The following is a 14,041-nucleotide window of genomic DNA, read 5'->3' as shown; positions in this document are numbered from 1 at the left end:
CACCTTCCAGACATGCCTGAACTAAAATCCTGCGTAAGGACTGCTGGCTGAGTCTGCCAAGCCTAATTACCAGAGTTATTAATTACCTAAATGTTTAATTCTTACCATGATTACATGTATTTGTTGTTACAATTTGGCACAGCTCAAAAATGCAGCACTATGACACTGCCCTTGTCAGAGGGGAGACAAGCCCAGGTCACCTTGGTTCACAACACACGCTCTGCCTGGAGAACAGCGTGTGTCCTGAGAGCAGTGATGTGGCCAGGAGGCTGTGCACATCCTGCACTGCTCAGGATGCTCTCAAGAGGTGGCGAGAACAGCCGTGCTGGCATGTAGGTCCAATGACAGCTTCACTCCTGGACTCATCCACATTTCCCAACCATGCTGGTTTCATTATCCTGCCCCAGACTGGAGGTCAGTGCAATGGATGATGCGTGCCTGAACTCTGGGCCTTCATCCTCCCAAACCACCTCTACTGCCAGCATATCCATCCACTCCTGCTTCTGGATGACCTCCAAACAGGTTGACCTGCCCCCAGGCTGGCAGAAGCTTGAACAAGAAGCTCAACACAGCACACAGCACCAAGCAAACTTCTGGGTGAACCAGGAGATATGGGAGGCTCCTCCCCAGCTTCCTACTCCCCTCCAGCCTCATCCTCAGAGACATCCCAAAGGAATGCACCAGGCTGCCTTGCTGCTCACTGACCTCTGCCCAGAGCACAGCACACAGTGAACAGCCAGCCTTTACTGGGAATTCATAGACTTCTCAGCCAAGGAACCAGCCCAGATTTATCATCCTGGTCACAAACTGCAAGCTCAGCTGCTCCTGGACTCCAAGTTTCCTTCAGGAAACACTGCATTTCTTATGGAGTTTTACTTCCAGAAGAAAACAGGCATACCCAAGCAAGAGCCAGATATGATCCACATCCTCCTCATTCATTGCTCACTGCAAGAACACAGCCTTCTGAGCAAAGCACCAAGGAACTGCAACAGACACAGGGTCTTAAGGTCCCCACACTGAACACCCCTCACGTACTTGAGAGTGTCCATGAGGAGGGGTCAGAGGAAGAAGAGGCTCTTTTCCCTTTCACTCATTGCCTCTGGAGTTATGCAGCAGAAGTGGGATGCAGGTGCACATGCTTACCCTGCCCTACTGTCCTCCCTTCCCCAGCCAGCTTGGAGTGCCACAGACCCATTAAAGCTCAGTACTGAGCCAAGACGGGAGATGAGGGTCACACTCTGAACAGGAGGCTGGCAGTCCTGATGCAGGAGGACAATCATGGCAGCATGGCTTTCTTCTAGCTGCTTTGCAGCTGGAACCTGTCACATTAACAAAAGCAGGAGAATGAGCAAAGAGCATGACCCCAAAGGTCAGCAGCCAGGCTGTGCTCAGCCCTTTTCCAGATGTTCCCCCTCTCAACAGAGACTGCCTTTCCCAGGTTACTTACATTCTCCTCCAAACAGGGATTGAAAGAGTATGCCTAGGGCTCTGACTCACAAACTTTTGGATCTATAGAGGGATTTTTTACTAGCACACCACTCTTCTCCATCCTGCCTCTCTGTTGGGTGATACCGGCTCTCTAGTGTGCATGAACGGAGAGTAGGGTCTGCACAAATGGAGAGAAGGGTCATTCTCAGCCTGACTGGGTGTCTTTCCCATAGCCTTACTCTTTGTATTAACACCTGGCACTGTGCGACGCGGGCAGCAGAGGAACAGAGCTACTTTCTCATTTACCAGTCCATTCTGCAGGAATGGCTGGCTTCAACCAAAAAGAGATCAGAAAGCAGCTGGGTGAAATAACCTCTTCCTTTACCCCAGTATGAATCATTGGAGCCTGTGAGTCAGACCCCCTCTGTTCCCAAAGCTCTGCAAGTTACTGCACGCTTGCTGATCCGTGGTAACTGGCCACATGTGTACTCACAGCCACACGGCAATGGGAACAACAACCCATTAGCTTCGCCAGTGGAAATGCTCTAGTGACAAGATGCATGTGGCCAGATCCTGCAGCACAGCTGACATCTGGCACCCTGTATGGCTGGGTGTTTACAGAAAACAAAACTGCTACTGTAGGATATCCGCTGTGGGTTATTCCTCTTGTAAACAAACCTTTTGGTTAATCTTTCTATGAGTTCCTTGGAACTGGAATCTTTCCTACAAACAGAAGACAAGAACAAATCAAGAGTGTGTTCATCCTGCAACGTGGATAGAGCTCATCGAGGTACCAGCGCAAAGCAATCGTTTTGGTTGCAGTCCTGTTGAGTAACTCCAATAGAATGAACTTCTGCCACAAAACCCGCATCTGCCATCTGCAAGGGACCTCCCATCCTCACGGAGCCCAGTGTTAGCATGGCAAGGCTTCAGAGCGCCCCGGCTGGCAGGCACCTGCTTGTGCTGCCATTCAGTCACTGGCTCCTGTTCAGGGGGTCCTTCCTCTATGAGATCCCTGGAATTTCAATCACAACACCCTCCCACATAACATTTCTACCAAGTCTTGACTCATCTGAGAACTGAGGTCAGCCTGGTTCCTACTGAAACACAAGAGTTTCTGCAAAGACTCTTCACCTGCTCTCCAAATTGTTTTCCAGTACTAATTTTGCTATGGGCAGTTCAAGACAATGGCACAATTCCTGTGTTGCTGTCCTTATTAGCACTGACAAACAACAAAAACCCTATGCACACACAATGTTTTCCTCACCACCAAGTCAAAATAAAAGAGAATGCCTGGAATTGCTGGGGAATTTAACCAACCAGATGCTTAACATTTCTCTGGTCTTTTCTCCGTGAGCCACCTCACAGAAGTACAGATGAAACACAGGCTGTGCCCAGCCTCACAGCCCTTCCCTTTCCAATGCACTGTTCACTCACCGTGCTGTCAAGGCCGGCGCATTGGCCTCCTGCTCTACTGCCTGTGTTTGGTCCCCTGTTCTGAGCTTTTGCACTGGTACTGGTAGGTTTGGCCCAGTTCTCCAAAGCCTACCATGGAACTGCAGGGTGTGCCTTCCAACCTGTGCTCAGTGGGACACTGCCTGTCTATGCTTTGATGTAAGCTACAGACATCTGAAAGAGATCCTGATGGTGCTTCTTCATAGGGGGACACCATCTCCCTCTGGAGGCCTCCAAGGGCTGTTCCACTGGCTACATCTGCAGTGGCAGTTTTTGCTACAGTTTCACAACTAAAGGGATAAAAATGTGAATTTAGGTTAAAGATGGGCCTTGGAAGGAAATCTTCCATCCTATCATCCCCTGAACCTCCTCTGTGCTGGCAATCTGAAATGCATGCTCCTGTCTGTGTCGCCTGAGTCCGGTTAAACATTTTGTTGGCTCCTCTTCTGCCTCCTGGTTTGAGAGGGGTCAGCATGCTTCATTTGCATGGAAATACTACAGTCTGGGAAAAGAGTACACCAATTCCCCTTGCAGTGCCATGCCAGCTGCTTGATTTGTGCCAGCCCCAGGCTCTTACATCAGCCCAAGCATGCCAGAAAAGCAGTCAGAGGCACAGCCACAAGCTGAAAAAAAAAGTGTCCATGGGATAATCAGCTGCCTGGAGTATCTACATAGTGGGATTGGATCATGGCATCTGCTCAGAAGTGTACTGAGGGAGGAATTCTTCTCTTCTAAAAGTCCTCTTGGGAAACCATCACCACATGCCCATTAGACCATGTAGCAAAAGCGACCTGTGATGAGAAAAGGTGTTCACAGCTTCCACCAATCCCAGCTAACCCAAATCAAAGTGGGATTTGGTTGAGAAGAACCACAGGCAACCTACCATCTTCCTCTGATGACCATACAGAGCAAACTGCGGGCAATCACTGCAGCAATACAAGGCAAGGAGTGGACTGCGTGTAAGTAATCCAGTTAGTAATAGGTGTAGTAATGTGCTCATGCTGTGTAAGTCCAACCCAGAAGGTTTATTTTCTTCGGTGGAAGTACAGAAAGAATCACTGCAATCACCTCTGATTCCACTCTGGAATCCACATCGGCAGAGGCACAGCAGGGCCCAGCTGCAGCCCTGCAGACCCGAGGCCGAGCCCAAGCAGCGCCATCCTCACTGCCCAGCTGTGCCCTATCTGCTCAGCCTCCAGCCCCTCCATCTTGCTCCCAGTAGAGGAGATGCCCACAGTTCAGGCAGTCCCCATCCCATCCATGCACGTAAGAGGCAGGACCATCCTGCCGATGTCTGTGAGGTGAGGCAGCCCCTGCTCCTGCACGTTGCAGAACCCCTTGGGCAGATCCAACCATTGTCAAGCAGCTGCTCTCTCTGCTCGGTGCTTCTGAGCTCTCCATCACAAAGCTATCCCAAAAGACTCCTCCCAAATTCCACAGAAGCAGCCGAGTTCTGATGTCATAAGCAGGAGACCTCGCTTCAGGTCAGCCTGCCACAGCATCTGTGCCCGCTGCCATCCTGGCAGATCACGGCAGAGCCACGGAAAAGCCCATGCCCAGGGCACAACAGAGCTGAACAGAGCTCTGTGCTCAGAGTAACAGAATGAAACAGGACAGGGGCACATCCTGCCAGCAGCGATGCTGGTGTGAAGCCAAAGCAGTCGCACAGTGTCATGGCATCAGGACCAAGCACAGAGCTGCATCCAGGCAAGCTGAGAGCTGAACTGTCTGCCAGATTGCTCCAGAACCTGGTCCAGCTTGTAACTTCTCTTAATGCTGATAAAACAAAAGTCCTGACAGAGCTGCTGCTCTGTTCAAATACATTGCCAGATAAACTACAGATAAGAAACAGCCAGGGATAATCCCTCCCTGATACCAAGACAGAGAACGAAATACCACTGCTCTGCATTACCATCAAATCTCCTGTATCTCTCCAAGACAGTTCTCACATTTCCTCAGCTTCCACTCCCCATTTACTCAGGAATCAAACGTTATCAGTTAGAGGCAATCTAAACATTTTATCCTAGCAACATCTTAAGCATTGCCTTGCTCATTCAGCAAGGAACAGTCAGATCTTCTCTAAAGAACAGCTCCATTTTGCTAATAAGCATATCAGCAGAGAGAAGGCTTATCATCCATGTCTTTATCTGCAACTTAATGCAGTTACCTCAAAAAGTGAGACTATAACTTAAATTAAATCTGTAAGAGAGTTGATCTGTCTCAAGAAGCAGTCCCTATGATCCTCCAAAATAGTGGCTTTTGATATTTACCTCAAGAAGAAGCAAAGAAACAACCCACCAAGCAACAGAACATAGCACACTATAGCCCCCAGAGAATGAACGCAACACCCCTCAATTACATAGCACTGTGGCAGGAGCTGAATTTAAAGAGTACACTGCCCTGATTTCTTGGGGCTCCGAATATTAAAAAAGCAGAGAAGCTCAGGAAGAAAGTAGACCTATAAGAGCATGTAATATGAATGAGATGCAGAGATTTGCACACTTGCCTGAGAGTCGCTCCCTATCATTTGCACCAATTCATGCAACCCACAAGTACTTTCCCGCTGACTGTCTTGCTTCTCTCTTCTTCCTTTAAGTAAAATTTGTTAAAAATGGGAAGTACCTTTTCCTGGGTCAGGTTCTCTTTCCCCTTTTTTCCCTTCTTTGTTCTTTTTGCTCTTTCCTTTCCCCTTTTTCTTGCTCTCGGACATTCTGCACAACTGTTTACAGTCTCAGGAAAAGACAGTCCACACCAGATCTATATGCCCCACAACTGCTACTCCAAATGTTACTTGCCAGCTGCAACTTCCGACTGTTCTTATATTGTTTCTGACACAGACAACACCCACCACTGGGTGGAGAAGCAGAACTTTAACCGTTTGCTCACTGCTCCCAGTTATCTGGAAGTATGCACTGGGTTCAGTGGGAGGGCCAGGGGAGCAGTGCTGCAGGATGGGAGCAACTCTCCTATGAGTGTAATGGACACATTAATTCCAGAGGTGTTCTGCCACTGCTGACTCTGCTTCTGACTGCAGATAAGTACTGAACAGCTTCTGGAATATTGCAGAAATGAGTGTTTGGGACAACTTCCAAGGTTCAGACCTCAGCGATCAGTGAGAAGCTGTGGGGTCCAGGGAAAGCACTAGAGGCTTGCAACCCATTCTCATTCTGCTTCAACCCAGCAGAGGGATTATGTTCACCTTTCTCCTCGTATTGCTGGTCCCACCATAAATCAGAGCTACTTCATCTGGCCTTGCATCCAGCTCTTTGCTGTCCCAGTAGGTCTTTCTAAAAGGTAGCAATAGCTGGTGAGACCCTTACCTGCATTTCTTGTATCTGTCCTCCCTCTCTGGGAGCTCTATGTGGCTGATTAAGCCCATGTCTCATCTGCTTGGGAATGAAAAAAGCCCTTCTCCACAGTTCCAACACATGATGAGTGACAGCCCAATCCCCTTCTGTAGGGCAGGCTGTGCTGACATCACCCCAAAAGTCCATTGGGATCCCCAGATGGAAAGCCCCAGAGTACTGCCAATTCACTCCCAGATGCAGCTAAGGGCTTCAAAGGGCCAAAGTGCCATGAGCCATAAGATACCGGGTAGCAGAGTCGATCTGGTTATCCACGAATTAAATCCAGCGTGAGTCAAGCACATCTTCCAGAAGCACTCCCTTCTGGCGCATGGGCATCAAGCAATGAAGGAGCTATCAGCTCCCTTGGGATCTTCCCCAGCGGTTAAACGCCCTCATTGTTAGAAATGTTTGCCTGCTTTGAAGTAGAATATCTGGCTTCACTGCCCAACCATTGTCTCTTACTCTGTTTTCTCCTCTAGATTAAAAACCCCTTCAGCAGTTGGTATTTTCTCCCATGGAAGTACTTACACGCTGTAATCAAGTTATCCCTCAATCTTATTTTTGATAAGCTAAACAGATGAAGCTTTTTTCCTTGCTTGCTGTACGGCTGTTTCTCCAGCTCAGGGATCATATCTGTGGCTATCCCATTTTGCAATATCCTACTTAAGCTAAGAACACAGAAAACAGGCACTATTCCATTGTCTTTTGTGTAGAGGCAAAAACAGAGTCAAATCCCTGCAACCATCTCTTCCTACCCATCTTAACAACTTCAGCCTCTGCATTTACGAGGAAATCTGTTCTGCCATGTTTCTATTGTTGCTCCCACCAAGTCCCACCTCTGAAGGACTCAGTTCCTCTGGTCTCTAGCCAGGATGAATTTCTTGCTCCTTCACAGCATCTCGCTCTGTGCTAAAGCTTCATTTCATCCAAAAACAGACAGCGCACCAGCCACTCACATCCTGCTTCTTTCTTCCCACTGCCGCTTGAAACGCCATCAGTCTCCATGTCACCTTGCTAATTTCACCATCAGTGACTTCATGTTCTGCTCCAGCTTGCTGGGGACAATGATCTCACCAGAAACACCGCACAGAACAGAGTCTGCCTGCCAGAAATGACTTTTTGGTACATGCGAGTTGAACTTCCTTTCCTGCATGTGTGATACATTTGAAAACTTACAACATTTACGTTCCATTATTTTCCTGTTGGAATGTAGGACATCACCACGCTGAGTGTATTATATAGTGTTATGAGAAGCCGATGGGTACATGTGGGAGAGAACCTAAGCAAACTTGCTTTGAACTCTTAGATAAAAGCTACCAAGCCTGCTGCTTCAGAGTTTGAGCCTAATATACACTGGTAAATATCCTCTGTGGAGTTTCAGTCAGAGGATAGTAGCCCACCATATGGTTTCTTTCCAAATGCAGGATATAGTGATGACCTGTTAGTACCTTCCAAGTCACTGCAAATGCCAATTTTCTTGTGTTTATTTCAGTAATTGACTCATAACCATACTCCACATTATTAATATATTTCTAGAGCTTCTTAATTCTGTAGCTGTGCCGGAGAGGAAATTTCCCTCTTGATGTTTATAGCCTGCCTTCCATAATCTGTAGTTCCAGATGCATGTGTATTTCTACCTATTTTTCTCTTTTCTAAATTTGTTCATGTTTATTGGTTCCAGTTGCTGCTTTCACTGCTACCAAGCTAGAAGGCTTATTAGCCAAACCTGTTCTCTTTCTTGACTCGGAAATTTCAACTGCCTTGGCAGCTACTCAAAGAGCTCTCTGTCTTTACCAACATTTTCCTGTGAATGTTTAACACTCAATCCATTTCATTCAGTTTTCTTCAGTCTTGGGAAATCCACTTCTTTGAATGCTCAGGAGTGTCTTATATATGTTGAGGAGCCGCCCCTGCTAGCCCAGATGAATGGAACCCCGTCACATGGTCACTGGCCCCATGTCAACCACCAGTGATTAATTCAGCCATTACAGTGAATAAGCCAGCACCCATCAGACATAATAAGGCCCAAACAGTCTTCTCTTACTTCCGTATGATAATTTAGCATTAGATCCTAGTGCAGTTTTGAGACACTGTGATGCTTTACTGCTGGTAATAGGACTATTGCTAGCATGTTTCCCTCCCTCCTTTCCTTTCTTCTGTAATTTTATTTTCATCTTGAAATATCTTTTACCACAGGTTCTAGTTAAAGGCACAAAGTCTATGTTTATTTGGAATCATCTTTACAAACACTTTTGCTTGGGGGAGGTTTGTTAAGGCTAACACTGCAGCAGACACACTTTTTTTTTTCCCCCTTCTTCTTTCAAATTAATGAATAATCAAGCGTTTTCTGTCACTGAACAGTGCTCAGAGGGTGAAGCTACCCACCGTGATGCACAGCTGCAGCAACAGAAGATGAAAATGCCCGAGGTCCAAGAAGCAGAGGTGCAATTGCCTAGCATGGCACCACTGCCACAAGCAGCCTGGAACATAGGATGGGGAGTAACACCACCAGCAACACCCAGTGTGGGTATTTTTGTACTCTGGCAGTGATCACAGCCTCACCTGTGGCAGACATGGAATATTATATGCATAACAATTTTTGTCTTGGCAGGTGCACATCTTGTATGTCCTGTTATCTTATCCAGCAGGCTGGCCTCTGTCCCAGGGCAAGGATCCACCCCTCTAGATCCAGCTTTAGCATCACAGATGTATGGAATACACTCCTGAATAATCCTGACACACAAACATATGGGCTAAATCCAGTAAGCAACTTCAGTCCTCACGTGAATACACTTACATAATAAAACCTAAAATCTGAAAGGTATTTCAGTCGTGCTGTCCCAAGTGCCTCATCTGACAGTTTGCCTTAATGGCTGTACTTTAATACTTCGTTCTAAAATAGCACTTAGTGCTTCTTTTTTTAAACAGTCTTGCAAGAGTTACAACCCGAAACACTACCAGCATGTATTTTTTTCCTAGCTTTTACAATTCCTGTACAACTTCAAGATTAAGAAGCAGGAGATGTAATTATATAAAAGACTGAGCCATACCGTAAGCACAGCTGATTCTCACATGAAATTCAGCGTAGCGACTTTGCAACACACTGCCACACTGCGAGCAGCAGTGAGTTTACCAGGCAGAACGTCTTTATCTTCAATACAATTTGCCTATATGCTAACCTAAGAAGTCTGGACTCTGTCATGATCCCCAGGAGGGCAGAACCAGGTGAAAGAGAACCTCCCTACCTCTTCCCACACACAGCATCCATTGCAGTCAGCAGCTGTAAAGTGACTTCTTCGAACAGAAATCCCAGCTCAGCTCAGTGGAGAACGGAGTCCGCAGCTAAGAGTCATGCTGCTGCATTGCATTCTGCCTTCTTTTCTGGGAGGATATAAGGCACCACTCCCAGTGCAGAACAGCAGTGTGCTCTCCAGGGGAAAACAGCGTAGCTTGCAACAGCAAGGTCTGCCTGGAAAAAAAATTACTAATACAACAGCCCCTTGCCGGATGGAGATTAGAAAAAAAAAAAGGCAACAAAGAGCTAACCCATCTGTGCGACTTGATATTGCTGAAACCCAGCCAGCAAGCCCACCCCAGCTCCTCCGGTCTCCAAATTTCAGAAGCAAAGGCAGGCGCACACGCTCTACAAGCTTCTGGGACTGTATTTATGGCAGCAGTCTTGGGAGCACAATGACCCATTTTAAATCGGAGCATTCTCAAAAGCTTTTGGTATTGACTTAACTCTGCTCTCACTGCTATCACCAGGAGGTGGCCATCATCTTCAGGGGAACCTCTGTGCCACACTACGTGGTCCATCCTGGAACTGCCACCTCCCATTTAACAGTGCAGTTGACACAAAATTGGTGGTAGCCAGAAATACTTACACATTATTTCTAGAGAAGTAGAATAAGGAAAGGCGCTGCAGGACCATACCTATCAGCATCCTTTTGCCTTATCAAGGCAATATGCTGAATACTGTTTCTCCATTACCCTGCTTGTACATAACACTGCAGGCTTGACAGAAAAACGATGGCATCATGAAAGCAGCAAAGCTCGAGCTCCTGTCCACCTTAAGCTGGAGGGGCAGCTGTTTGGAGATAAACGAGAAGCTTATCTATTGGAAAGCAGCACAGCTCCCCTGACATTGAGGTTCAGACAGCACCTCCAGCACCACGGTCAAAACCAAACCCCAAGGTTATCTACTCCAATCAAGTCTCTGGTGCTAGAAGGAAGGCTTTTGGCACTGGCCGCATCATCAGCTCAATAAAAGCTGTGCTACATCATTGTCTGCTGGAATCTATTTTTAAATGAAAAATATCATCCTTTTTGCACCACTTGCTGCCATATATTGCCATTCAGGTAACAAAAAAAAAACACACAGCAAGTACACCTATTTATTTCTTCTCTAAAGGCACATGTAAATTCCATCTGAACAACAGCTGATGCCTCTCTGTTGTACAAATGGCATTTTGCCAGATTGATGCTCCCCAGCCCGTCCTTACTCCCACTGCACTGCAAACAGCACTGTAACAGCACAGCTCTTGCAGATGACAGACAGAGACCTTACCCAGCCAGCCCAGGCTGGGTATATTTCATCTTGCATCTTCTTTACCTATTCATGCTTCAGGAACGAAATCCTCATCCTGACATGATTTATCACGTAGCACTTATGTTTTATAATCGTGGACATTTCTGCTCACAGAAGTTAGCGAGTGTTATCAACTTATTAAAACCTGGCTGCATTTGCCTCTATAAGCAGACAGGATGAAAGCAAAGCCAGTGCTGACTCATGTCCCAGAGATGACCTCTTCCACTCCCACCACGCTCAGCAAACCTGCCTTGTAGACATTAATGACAGCAGTCACAAGCCCAGCCTCTGTTTTGCAGCTTCATGTGAAAGCCTGACGTGGGGCAGACAGCACTTTTCTGCAGGAGATGGCTGCTGGGAGCACTTCTGTGCAGTGCATCACCATGGCCATGACCCAGCAGCAGCCAGTCTGGCCGCTGTGCTTACCCTACTGATAGTCAGAATGACCGCAGGCACCCACCACAGCCATGGTGGCACCAGCACTGAGCCTGGATGAAGGCTTCACCTGCTCCTTGGAAGCAGCAGCCTGGATATAACCAAGGGCTTATATCTTCCTTTTCACCATGATGCCCCTGCAATCAATACCAATTTTCACACAGAACCAATGAGCAGGGCCTCCTGCAGGCATCGCTAGTTCTAAATCTTTCAAGTATGTCTGGCCAGAAAAGGCCGAGAGGACTGGGGGAAAATTCCATGAATTCTTATGTTCTCATTTTCTCTGGGCACAACTCTGCTGGAGCGCTGAAGGTCCCAGCAGGTTACAGCCTCCCATAAAGAAATCAGAAAGTTACTTTTAGGAATGTTTGCATTGAAGTGATAGGATGAAACTTTCACCACTTAGCCCATTGCCTATGCAATGAGTCGGTCTCACACTGGAGGAATGTAAGCAGTCACAGAGCCCCTGCATGTGGACATTGCTCACCTGAGTGGATTTGAGTGATCTGCTGCCACACACTGTGCCAGGTCCATACATGACATAAGGAGGTCTACAGGAGGTTCTGCTGGCATGTGATGCGCTAACTTGTGTATCCTGATCCATCATGCACATATCTGTTATCTCCTTAGCCCTACCATCCAACACCTGTTGCCCAAAGCCAGGAGATGCTCAGCAAAAGTGTGTCCAAGTCATAAGATAAAGCCAATGACCAAGGGGAGAAAAGGCACATCTGATGTGTTTGTTCTACTAGTCAGAGACAACTAAGATAGGAGAAAGGTGGGACAGGAAAGACTGAGGCCCTCTGGGACAAGAACAATCAAAAGTTGCTCTTGTAGCTTCTAGAGACCTGATCTTGGGCAGGATGGGAAAATGCTCACAAAGCTCCATGAAGCAGGGGATGCCCAGTCTCCTCTCAGCATGGCTTCTGTTTCAGTCTGGTTCTGTGCCAGCACCAGAAAGTGCCTGTGCAAAGTCCTATCAGTGCCATACCGACCGAGTCTCACCACTCTGAAAGGCTCAAGGACCCTGGCTGTAATACCTAAGCTCTGCTTTACAGAATATTGTTTAATTACGCAATTAAAGATTACATCTCTATCTGACTGAAAGGATTCTTCCCCAGAAACATCTTCTGAAACCTCATAAGACCAAGAAAAGCAGACACATCACTGACTGCTGTGCTGTGAGTAGAGAACACAATCAGATCGTTGACTACATTACATAGGACAGGTGCTGGTCTGTGTTGTATTTGCCTGGTTGAAATGTGCCTGAAGAAACAAAATGATTGGATCTGCCACGTTGAATTCAATGCAGGAGTAAAAAAAACCACCCTTCATCATGGAGTCTTTTTAGGGAAGAAAGTGCTGATGACATCTCCATCCCATGGTGAGGCAACACTAGAGAATGCGTACTCCTAAGGAGGCTCTGCTGGCACCACTACCATGGCCATCTGTACCAATTGCTTTGTGTGACTGGCAGAAAGCAACAGAGCAGTGCCACAGCTGCCAGCTCGGCTCGTCATGATCCAGTGAGAGAAACAGGTGTCTGGGGTTCTGCCTGTGGGAAAAAAGAGAAGGAGCTAAGGCAATCACAAGAATAGCTGCATGATCTCCCTGGACAGGGACCAGAGAAGACAGGTGATGCTCAGCACAGAAGGCTGGCCTCAGAGGCTGAGTGGGGAAGAAAGTGAGGACAGAATCACTGGTGCTTCCGGTAAGTACTCAGAGTAAAGAGACACTGACTACTCATCCAGGTAAGGCTTAGGCATCCTCCATCCCACCAGGACTTCATGGGAGTGCTGAGGACACAGAAAATCAAGTCTCTGCCTGCTTGGGGCTGCTTTAGGATCAGCTCAATGCAGAGAGCATTTTCTTTGCATAATATCTCTAACCCAAAGGAGAAAAGCCTCAGGAATTGTTCATGAATTTGCAGCAGGGAAGATGCAGCAGCAAATTTTTCTCTTCAACAAGCTGGCTCTTGGACAAGCACAAGAGGAGCCATCTCCATGCATTGATTGCCTTTCTCTTCTCACAGCCACTCCAGATATTTGGCTCCTTCAGGCCAAAAGGAGGCTTCCTGCCTTCACCAGCCTACTGACCTCTCTCTACCTTAGGTCAAAGCCAATTCATTCCTGCCTTGGTCATGATTGCACAGACAAGGCTGCCTCCTTCACCAGCAGATACCTGGGAGCAGAGAGATCAGCACTGCTTGGTATTACAGTCTGCTACTGAGCTTGTAATCTGCTCACACAGCCGGGGCTCTCTCAGAATTACTGCTTCCCAAACAGCTCCTTCTCATTACACAGCTCTGCCTATAATTGTTCTTGCCCAAAGGTAATAGCAGTGTTTCTTGCAGATTTAAAACTGAGATTATCCTTTTCTGCTCACTGTCAAAACTCTCCGTCTCATCTTTTATTATCTTCTCTCTCAGGCATTTGCAATGCCCTTTTGAGATCCCAACGTGGGACTTTTCCCCACTCCCTCCATGTTGCCATCTGCACAACACATAGCAAAGCAGAGGCTGTTCGCCAGGGCATCATCTCCCCTTTCACCCTTGCCAGATGAGTGCTCGGTGCGGCCACTCCTCCCTCCATCAATCCTCTTCCCATATTGCGAGCTATTCCAGTTAATTGGTGCTCCAGTCTCCAGCAAGGTCTACACCACACCACAACACACTGCGAAGGGTTATCCACTGTCTTCCCCAGTCCACTAATTGTGTAATTATGCAGAAATGGCCTGTCTGGTACAATCTATTTCTCATACTCCCCTGTGGTGCTTGTTGCTTACAATG

The 14,041-nt window shown here is 47.3% G+C and overlaps 1 protein-coding gene and 2 long non-coding RNA genes across 10 annotated transcripts in view; 1 reads left to right on the top strand and 2 right to left on the bottom strand.

Moving 5' to 3' along the window:
* NRG2 (neuregulin 2) overlaps nt 1–14,041 on the bottom strand; it is a 151,042-nt gene that overhangs the window by 77,895 nt on the left and 59,106 nt on the right. The gene's annotated exons all lie outside the window — the stretch shown is intronic.
* On the top strand, nt 4,311–9,068 carry LOC116237748 (uncharacterized). The gene is made up of 3 exons (XR_004168803.2): nt 4,311–4,367; nt 8,592–8,753; nt 8,842–9,068. It is a non-coding gene; the product is annotated as an uncharacterized LOC116237748 (long non-coding RNA).
* The window catches only part of LOC149915808 (uncharacterized), a 32,796-nt gene continuing 31,228 nt past the window's right edge, over nt 12,474–14,041 (bottom strand). For both annotated transcript variants that reach the window (XR_016471271.1, XR_016471273.1), the window contains one exon: nt 12,474–12,808. This is a non-coding gene — a long non-coding RNA (uncharacterized LOC149915808). The remainder of the gene's footprint in view (nt 12,809–14,041) is intronic.

The sequence above is a fragment of the Phasianus colchicus genome, chromosome 15 (assembly GCF_987193195.1).
Source record: "Phasianus colchicus chromosome 15, bPhaCol1.hap1.1, whole genome shotgun sequence".
NCBI lineage: Eukaryota > Metazoa > Chordata > Aves > Galliformes > Phasianidae > Phasianus > Phasianus colchicus.
The sequence above is the reverse complement of the archived record's forward strand: the minus strand, read 5'-3'. Positions and strand labels throughout refer to the sequence as shown.